The sequence below is a fragment of the Tachysurus vachellii genome, chromosome 4, assembly GCF_030014155.1.
Source record: "Tachysurus vachellii isolate PV-2020 chromosome 4, HZAU_Pvac_v1, whole genome shotgun sequence".
Taxonomy (NCBI): domain Eukaryota; kingdom Metazoa; phylum Chordata; class Actinopteri; order Siluriformes; family Bagridae; genus Tachysurus; species Tachysurus vachellii.
In genome coordinates this window covers 1,419,293-1,429,762 of record NC_083463.1, presented here as the reverse complement: position 1 = coordinate 1,429,762, position 10,470 = coordinate 1,419,293, and the positions used below count along the sequence as shown (strand labels likewise).

At 42.8% G+C, this 10,470-nt stretch overlaps 1 pseudogene; it reads left to right on the top strand.

Annotated features, from left to right (window-relative positions):
- The first annotated feature begins 295 nt into the window (after positions 1–295).
- Positions 296–1,882, top strand: LOC132844077 (uncharacterized protein K02A2.6-like; annotated as a pseudogene).
- Positions 1,883–10,470: the final 8,588 nt, after the last annotated feature.

Here is a 10,470-nt window from a genome sequence, read left to right as displayed (position 1 = left end):
GTTCTTGGGTCATAAAGTAGATGGGACTGGCCTACATCCAGTACCCGAAAAAGTGACTGCTATTCAAAATGCTCCCTCGCCAAAGACTGTGACTGAGTTGAAGGCCTATTTGGGACTGTTAAACTACTATAACAAATTTTTACCCAAAGATTCAAAATGGCACTGGGCTAGCAAACAAGAAGCTGCCTTTGTTCAGTCTAAAAAATTGATACAATCAGTACAAGTTCTGGTCCATTATGACCTCCAGAAGGATGTGATTTTTTTTCATGTGATGCTTCTCCTTATGGCTTAGGTGCCGTTCTTTCGCATAAGATGCTGGATGGTAGGGAAAGACCCATTGGATTTATGTCACGGACATAATTCACGAAATTATTCGCAGTTGGACAAGGAAGGATTAGCTATAATGTTCGGATTACAACGCTTCCATGTATGGTCGGAAGTTTACCATCGTGACAGATCATAAACTCTTGTCTTTGTTTAATGAGTTAAAATCTGTTCCTCAGATGTCATCTCCTAGCATCCAGCGATGGGCTGTGACATTAAGAGCATATGAATACAACATAATCTACAAACCTGGCAAAGATCATACAAATGCAGATGCTCTAAGTCGGTTACCCTTGCCAACAAAATCTGTCCCTGAACAGGAGGAAAGAGTACTAATGCTGGAGAATGCAGACATAACCTTGATTACAGCAGAACAGGTGAGAAGGTGGACACAAAAAGATCCGGTATTATCAGAGTGAGAGAAATGGTGCAACGAGGATTCCTGCAGGAATTAATAGGAACAGAGTTTGACCCATTCACATCAAGAAAAGATGAATTAAGTGTACAGGATGGTTGTGTGCTTTGGGGGGCTCGTGTAATCATTCCCAGTGTGGTAAGAAGTCCTAAAACAGCTGCATCAGTGTCACCCTGGAGTGGCTAGGATGAGAGTTAGCCTGAAGTTATGTGTGGTGGCCTAAGTTGGACCAAGATGTGGAAAGGTTAGTTAAAACCTGTCGTATCTGTCAAGAACATAGAAACGTTCCCGCTGTAGCTCCACTGCATCCTTGGAATTGGCCCAAAAAACCATGGCAACGATTGCATGTGGATTATGCAGGACCCTTCATGGGAAAAATGTTCTTGATTGATGCACATTCAAAATGGATGGATGTGTATCCTGTGAACTCCGCTACATCTACTGTAACTATTGAATGTTTGCGTACTAGCTTCAGTAACCATGGACTACCTGAACTGATGGTATCAGATAATAACACTTGTTTTGTGAGTGCAGAATTCAAAGAGTTCCTGAAAATAAATGGAGTACAACATGTTACTTCTGCACCCTATCATGCTTCCAGTAATGGGTTAGTAGAACGGGCTGTACAAATTGTTAAAGGCATGTTAAAAAAATGTGTTGAAGGAACAATGGCAACTAAATTGGCACGAGTGTTATTCAGTTACAGGATTACTCCTCAGAACACCACAGGAATTTCTCCAGCTGAACTGTTGCATGGACGGAAATTGCGATGTTTTTTGGATTTTATACATCCTGATTTAACGGGGAAGATTCAGGAGCAACAACAAAAGCAAAAAGTTCATCATGACAGAAAGGCCCATGAACGTACCTTTGGTGTTGGAGATCCAGTATTGTTCGGAATTTTACTTATGGACCAAAATGGTTCCCGGGGCATATTGAGACTGTGACTGGACCACTGTCTTATAAAGTGGTGCTGGGTGATGGGAAAGAGGTCCAAAGACATGTGGAACAAATTCTTGTTCTCAAATTCTCAAGAAATTGCTTGTGAACCTTTCAGAGGAGGTTATGGACTGTAAACATCCTGATTTGGACTTCTCTGATAACTCGGCTCCTGTAGTGACTAAAGAGACTGATGGAACATAGAATGAGGACATTTCTAGTGAGACTAATCCCCTTGAATTAATTGGGGATACTGCTCAACCTGGTGAGATAACTACTGAATCACTGACAAAATCCTTTAGCCCTGCTGTGAGACGGTCACAGAGAACCAGGAAATAGCCTGGTCATTTAAAAGATTATGAACTGAAGTAAAAAAAAAAAAAAAGTAATTATATTGTAACATGATTGTTGAATGAAGTTTATTGTATTGTGATTTATGAAGAAATATTGTAAACTTGGGGGGGAAGGAGATATTATATTCAGAGCTATGGTTGATATGGTTGATTGACCTGTAGGGGGCAATCTATTGCCGTTTGCCCTGGGTTAAATACAGCAAAGAAGATGATTAATTGTTAATTGTTAAAAGTTAATTGTAGATATAATCCACTTGTGAAATGTGTGTGTATGGTTTGCTGCTGGTTACCCCTGAGTAAATTTTCCTCTTGACCAGATCTGTCTCTCTCAAGTTATTACAATGGTATATAATCAATGAGTTAAATTTATCATGAAGTCAAGTCACTTTTGTGAATTCTTGACAAATTCTTGGCATTAAAGTTTCTGTGAAACATTTCTACAACATTACAATAAAAGAGGTCATTTAAGAGCTCTGTTTAGGGCACTGCAGCTTTGTGTCCATTACTCAATTAGTGCTGTTCATATTTTGGAATAATAATAATAAAAACATAATTGCCTCGTTAGAAAAAGTCTTTAATGTATGAAATCAGTTTTGTTTCTAGCTTCTTGCAAACTATTTAGACAATAAAAGACATTCTAAGATTCTTCATTGTCACTGTCCAGATTCTGGATAGATTAAAAACAATTCCCCAAATGCTCTCTTTGTAATCAGGATGATTTCTTTTTTAAATCATTTATGACTGTGGCTATGTTTACAGTGTTATGTTTACATTTTAAATAAATGTTGCAGATTTCAGATTGTATGAATTTTTTTTTTTTACAACTAAGGACAATCGTTGTTGAGCCTGATGATGTGATAAATATAAATTATATATTATACATATATAAAGCCTTAGCTATAACACTAACCCTATTTCAGGCATTTCTGTTTTGGTCACTATTATAAATCTACATCTGAATATAGTAAGCAGTGAAGCAGTAAGCAGTCTTTGGCCAGTAAATGTGTTCCATTCACTGGGTTCAGAAACTGCAAAAATGCTACAACTAATTTGTTGATGCTGGCATCTCTGCATTTTGTGAATGCATTATATACTGATGCCACTTCCTGTTGTTCAAGATTTGTTTTGGTAAAAGGTTGTGAGTGTTTTCATGCGAAAATATGTATAACAAACCCCACCTTTTTTTCAGCAGCTCCAGTGAACAGTCCCCAAAATATCAGGTCTGTCTTTATATTGCATCACTTCCTCTTACAACTCTGATGCACATATCCTCTACACCACATGAGTGTCTCCTCACACAAGAAATGTAGGAGGGTAAGAAACTAGCAGAAAAAAAATCTTCCCAAATTATATCAGCCATGATGTAGCTGGACTGTGTGAATACATATAACCCAGTCTACATTTTCAAACCATATATACACTCACCAGCCACTTTATTAGGTACACCTGTCCAACTGCTCATTAGCGCAAATTTCTAATCAGCCAATCACATGGCAACAATGGAGCGGCAGAATGGGGAAGAAAGATGATTTAAGTGACTTTGAATGTGGCATGGTTGTTGGTACCAGACGGGCTGGTCTGAGTATTTCGGAAACTGCTGATCGACTTGGATTTTCATGCACAACCATCTCTAGGGTTTACAAAGAATGGTCCGAAAAACAGAAAATATCCAGTGAGCGGCAGTTCTGTGGGCGCAAATGCCTTGTTGATGCCAGAGGTCAGAGAATGGCCAGACTGGTTTGAGATGATAGAAAGGCAACAGTAACTCAAATAACCACTCGTTACAACCGAGGTATGCAGAAGAGCATCTCTGAATGCACAACATGTCGACCTTGAGGCGGATAGGCTACAGCAGCAGAAGACCACACCGGGTGCCACTCCTGACAGCTAAGAACAGGAAACTGAGGCTACAATTCCCATAGGCTCACCAAAATTGGACAATAGAAGATTGGAAAAATGTTGCCTGGTCTGATGAGTCTTGATTTCTGCTGCTACATTTGGATGGTAGGGTCAGAATTTGGTGTCAACAACATGAAAGCATGGATCCATCCTGCCTTGTATCAATGGTTCAGACTGGTGGTGGTAGTGTAATGGTGTGGGGGATACTTTCTTGGCACATTTTGGGCCCATTAGTACCATTTGAGCATCGTGTCAACGCCACAGCCTACATGAGTATTGTTGCTGACCATGTCAATCCCATTATGACCACAGTGTACCCATCTTCTGATGGCTACTTTCAGCAGGATAACGTGCCTTGTCATAAAGCGCGAATCATCTCAGACTGGTTTCTTGAACATGACAATGAGTTCACTGTACTCAAATGGCCTCCACAGTCACCAGATCTCAGTCCAATAGAGCACCTTTGGGATGTGGTGGAACGGGAGATTAGCATCATGGATGTGCAGCCGACAAATCTGCAGCAACTGCGTGATGCTATCATGTCAATATGGACCAAAATCTAAGAGGAATGTTTCCAGTACCTTGTTGAATCTATGCCACAAAGGATTAAGGCAGTTCTGAAGGCAAAATGGGGTCCATCCCAGTACTAGTAAGGTGTACCTTAATAAAGTGGCCGGTGAGTGTATATTTGAATATTTATTGATCCCCAAACACTTTGTTCTACATTTTTCAAATAGATGACAATAGTTTTATAGTTATGTTGATCTTATTAAAAATATGTTGAGCTGTGTATAGCACGTTAATTTGAACACAGCATTAGCATTACAATACTCTAATAGAAGATACTCTAAATTGTAAAAAAAATCTGTAGGGATTTTAGAATTCTCTAATCACATACTGTAATTTCATCTCAAAGGAATGCAGCAGACTTTTGAAGTAAACATTGAGGAAATGTTGATGTTATTAAACAGGACTGGATTATATTGGGGATCTCCAGACTAGTCTGTGTAATGAGGAAGACAATTAGTGTAGTTTTACTCAATTCATTATATAATTAGATAATTATGTACATGAAATATGTTATATAAATTTCCCACATATCAGTAGTGCTTCAAGGTTCGGAATGTAGCACTACTGAATGCTACGGAATGCACTGGAAATATCACTCTTGCCTGTCTTCAAAAATTGAGAGCCCTGCCTTTGTCTTATCACAGATTCTGGTCCACACTGAGCTCTGTACTTTTGCCCTTTTAATACACTCCAGTGTTGCTTTTTCAGTGTGCTTAGGGTCACTGTCCTTTTGAAATGTAAGGCTCTGCTCTATTCTCAAGTCTCCAGAAGACTAGATTAAGATTATAAATCGTTATAAACACCAGAGATCGGAGTTATGAATCATTTCCTTTTTTTTTTTTTTACAGCTCTATATAGTCAAGTGTAATTGTGTACACAAGAGCTTCTGAGCAGCCTATAAATCAGTGTCATTTTGAACTGGCAGAATTGTGGTTTTGTATTTTTCTATTTTTAATATTTTTTTTTAAATGTGCTCTGTTTTGAGATGCGTGTTTATATAACTAAACCACATGTAACATTGCATTTTACAAATTCCCCTCCAACCCACCTGAACGAGCCCTCACAGGAGTTCTAACGCTTCCAGGTTACTTTTGGGTTTGTGAACTCAATATACACGATATGCACAGAGAAAAAATGTTTGTTAGATTACACTGCATACCCTTGTTTGACCCTCATTTTGGTAACTGTCCTCTGCGGACTGCTTTACTGGGTTATATGACCTTTTGCCTGTGTTCACCGATCCTGCTTTTGCTCATTGTTTTGGATTGTTTGCCTCTGCCTATACATTAAAACTGCTCATGGATCCTACAAACCCCACATCTGCATATTACTCACAGAATACTTCACTTGCCCAAGATCCAAGAGATGTTGACCAACTCCATGTCATCGCAGCCCACCTGGCCGAACTTCTTTCCATTTATCAGGAACAACCGCCTGCCTTTCAAACCACTACTAGCCACCTCTTTCAGGGTCACTATAGAATGCCCGCAGCCAGAGCTAAATCTGCCTGCATGGTCATTTCTTATACGTTCAACAGCTTAGCAGATCTCTGTAAGGGGTTTCCAATGCAAGGTTTTCTTTGCGACACTCGACCAAATGTGCCAATTTCCTCCTCACCCTGTTCACAAAGCTCTCAACTGGGCTTCAGCAGCATGGGACTCCAACCCCCAGATAAAGACTTCCTACCCATATTTTACACGTCTAAATACGAGAAATATTTGAGTGTCCTGCTGGGGTCATGACATTGCAGTCCAGTTTGTCAGGGGTCTGACATGACGGCTGATTATGCCATCAAATTTCACATTCACGCTCACTGTGAAGAGTTGCTGGAATGATGCCTCTCTGAAAGCTCTCATTTCTGAGAGGGATTGAATTGCACACTCCAAGCCTGCATGAAGGAGGACACCACTCTCTCACAGCTCATTATGATGGCTGAGTGAGGGTTTCCCCACACCATCAGCACTCAAGCACAATCAACTTGCTCACCTGTCTCAGATAAATTCCTGGTGCAAAATTGGTACTTCCTCCACCACTACTCTGTGTATATCTCTGTCCCGGCCCAGCACAGCAGTGGAAGATGTGAGCCTGGCTCCAGTCAAAGACCTCTCCCCCTCGTCCGCCATTGTTGAGATCTACACCCAGAAGCACTTTGCACCCCTTCACGAGATGGAATGCGAGTCGTGATCATTGGAGACTCCATCATCCGCCACGTCCATGCTACTGTGGTAGCAGTTAAGGTACGCACTTGCTGTTTACCTGGTGCTCATGTCCTTGGTGTCGCTGCACAGGTACCTGGGATCCTGAGCAAGAACACTGGAGCTGTTGTTCTTCATGTTGGCACAAATTACACCAGCCTGAGTCAAATGGAGTTCCTAAAGAGGGTCTTCTTCCAAGATGGCGACACGGCAGTAGCACACAACGGCCTCTCCGGATTCAATACGGTGCTATTTACGTTTTTTAAGTTTTGTAGCCCGACCATTGCTACTACAAGGATGCCAGAGACAGCGGTGTTCATGTATACAACCACCAGGACCTAATAAAGTACAGAAATCGTGTAACAACCAACCTGCACGATGATGTACTGGATAGGCTATGTGACCTTGGCTTGCTGCAGAGACCAGGCCTCCAGTCCCCGGTGTCGCCTGATACCAGAGACCAGGAGAGGGGACGCCAAAAGCGGCGAGGTAGAGGAAGCGTGGTAAGCGGGCTGGTGTCCATGTTAGGCTAAAAACAAACCCTAGCCGGCCGGCTCTCCCGTCCATTCTACTAGCCAACGTTTGCTCCATGGACAATAAATTGGACTACATCCGACTCAAACAATCTACATGGCGAGAGATTAGAAACTGCTGCCTTGTTTGTTTTCATGGAGACGTGGCTCAGCAACAGACTTCCGGACTCCGCCATTCAGCTGGACGGCTAACTTTATTTAGAGCCCACAGAAATGCAGCTCTGTATGGTAAGACACGGAATGGTGCAAGAACTCTGTGCTTGTTTCTACTTACTGCTCATCATCAGTGGAGTTTGTGACTGCTAGATGCAGGCCATTTTATTTACCACGTTAATTTACTACTGTTTTCATTGTCAGAGTTTACATTCCTCCTAGCTCTAGCGCTAATGCTAAAGAGGCGCTAAGTGAGCTATACAGAGCTATTAGTGATCTGCAGAATGTTCACTCCGACGGACTGTTTATCATAGCCAGAGATTTCAACCATGCAAATCTCAAGTCAGTGCTCCCTATATTCCATCAACATGTGGACTTTGCTACGAGAGGTGAGAACACGCTTGATCTTGTTTACACAAACATTCTCGGCACGTACCGTGCGAAGCCCCATCCCCACCTCGCCTACTCAGACCACATCACTGTTATGCTAATTCCAGCATACAGACCACTCATCAGACGCACTAAACCGGTTCTGAAGCAGGTGAAAACCTGGCCAGCAGGAGCCACCTCTGCTCTTCAGGACTGCTTTGAGTGCACTGACTGGAATATCTTCAGGGAGGCTGCAGCCAACGGTGACTCCGTCAACTTGGAGGAGTACATGTCAGCAGAGACCAGTTACATCGGCAAGTGCATTGATGACTTGACTGTCTCCAAGACCATCACTACACGCTCCAACCAGAAGCCATGGATGACTGCTAACATGCATGCGTTGCTGAGGACTAGAGACCTAGCCTTCAGAAGAGGGGACAGGGTGGCCCTAAGAACAGCAAGGGCCAAACTGTCCCGAGCCATCAGAGAGGCAAAGCGCGCACACGCCCAGACAATCCACAGCCACTTCCAGGACAGCAGAGACACCCGGCGCATGTGGCAGGGCATATAGGCGGTCACAAACTACAAGACCGCTTTACCTGAGATCTCTATGCAGAGTTAACCCACGGAAGGCTGCTGGTCCAGACAACATTCCTGGCAGGGTGCTCAGAGAATGTGCAGAACAGCTAGTGGATGTCTTTATGGACATCTTCAACATTTCACTGAGCAGAGCCGTTGTTCCTATGTGCCTCAAGACTACCACCATTGTCCCCGTCCCAAAGAAGTCTACAGTGTCCTGCCTCAATGACTATCGTCCTGTCGCACTCACACCCATAGTTATGAAGTGCTTCGAGAAGCTCGTCATGAGGCACATCAAGACCCAGTTACCACCCTCACTGGATCCCCTACAGCTCGCATATCGTCCAAACCGCTCCACAGACGATGCCATTGCCATAGCCCTCGATTTAGCCCTCACTCATCTGGACAATAAAGAATTACCCAATTGTAATCACACAATTACAATTAATTGTAACTAATTGTAATCACACAATTATCCCTCAGCACCTGATTGGGAAGCTGAGCCTGCTGGGATTAAACACCTCCGTCTGCAACTGGATCCTGGACTTCATAACTGGATGACCTCAGTCATTCCGGATCGGGAACAGCATCTCCAACACAACCACACTGAACACTGGAGCTCCTCAAGGCTGCTTGCTAAGTCCACTGCTGTTCACTCACAGATAAAACCATATCATCAAGTTTGCCGATGACACGACTGTGGTGGGTCTCATCAGCAAGAACGATGTTTCAGCATACAGAGAGGAGGTGCAACAGCTAACTACCTGGTGTAGAACCAACAACCTGTCTCTGAATGTTAATAAAACTAAAGAGATGGTTGTTGACTTCAGAAGGGCACAGAGTGACCACTCTCTGCTGAACATCGATAGATCATTGGTAGAGATCGTCAAGAGCACCAAATTTCTTGGTGTTCATCTAGCGGAGAACCTTACCTGGTCACTCAACACCAGCTCCATTACCAAGAAAGCCCAACAGCGTCTCTACTTCCTACGAAGGCTGAGAAAGGCACATCTCCCTCCCCCCATCCTGACCATGTTCTACAGAGGGACCATTGAGAGCATCCTGAGCAGCTGCATCACTGTCTGGTTTGGGAACTGCACCATCTCGGACCCTGCAGCGGATAGTGAGGACAGCTGTGAAGATCATTGGAGTCTCTCTTCCCTCTATCATGGACACTTACACCACACGCTGCATCCGCAAAGCTAACAGCATTGTGGATGACCCCACACACCCCTCACACACACTCTTCACCCTCCTGCGGTCTGGAAAAAGGTACCGAAGCATTCAGGCCCTCACGACCAGACTGTGTAACAGTTTCTTCCCACAAGCCATCAGACTCCTTAATAACTGAACTGAACTGTACTGAGCACAACATACACACGCACATCATCTGTATGGACTGCACAGACTGACACCACATACACACACTTCTAATATAGATCTATCAACTTGTTTATATGTGCTTTGTGGATCTGGAGAAGGCATCTGACTGTGTCCCTCGTGGCGACCTGTGGGGCTGCTCTAGGAGTATGGGGTCCGGGGCCCTCTGCTAAGGGCTGTCCGGTCCCTATATTTCCAGAGCAGAAGTTTGGTTCACTTTGCCGGCAGTAAGTCAGACTTGTTCCCGGTAGTGTTAATTTCGTCACCTATTTTTAATTTAGTCTTAGTCTTCTGCCACATGTCCTTGTTAGTTTTAGTCATATTTAGTCATTCACATATCTTTTTTTATTAGTCAAGTGTTAGTCGAATAAAAGTCTCGTCATTTTAGTCCAGTTTTAGTCAAAAAATTTGTCTTTTTTTAAAATAACACATTATTACTGAGATTATTACTGATAAACATTTCAGTAAAAAAAAAAGTGTTTCACATATGTTTCACTTGAACTTGACTGCACATCACATTTTTTACTTTATTGATACTGCTTTTTTAATCGTAATGCAAAGACCGTTCATCGGGACATAAGCTGTCATGTACAATAAAAGAGCCTGTGCAGCGACAGGAAATATAATTTAACACAAAAAGCCTGCCTAGATGGTGGACTTGCGCTCAGGATTATTTTTTTTTTGAGCGGCGTTTGGACAAATTCTTTCTACACAGCGCGAAGCCGTGAACTTGTTCTGAATATTTTAAAGGCGTAACAGCT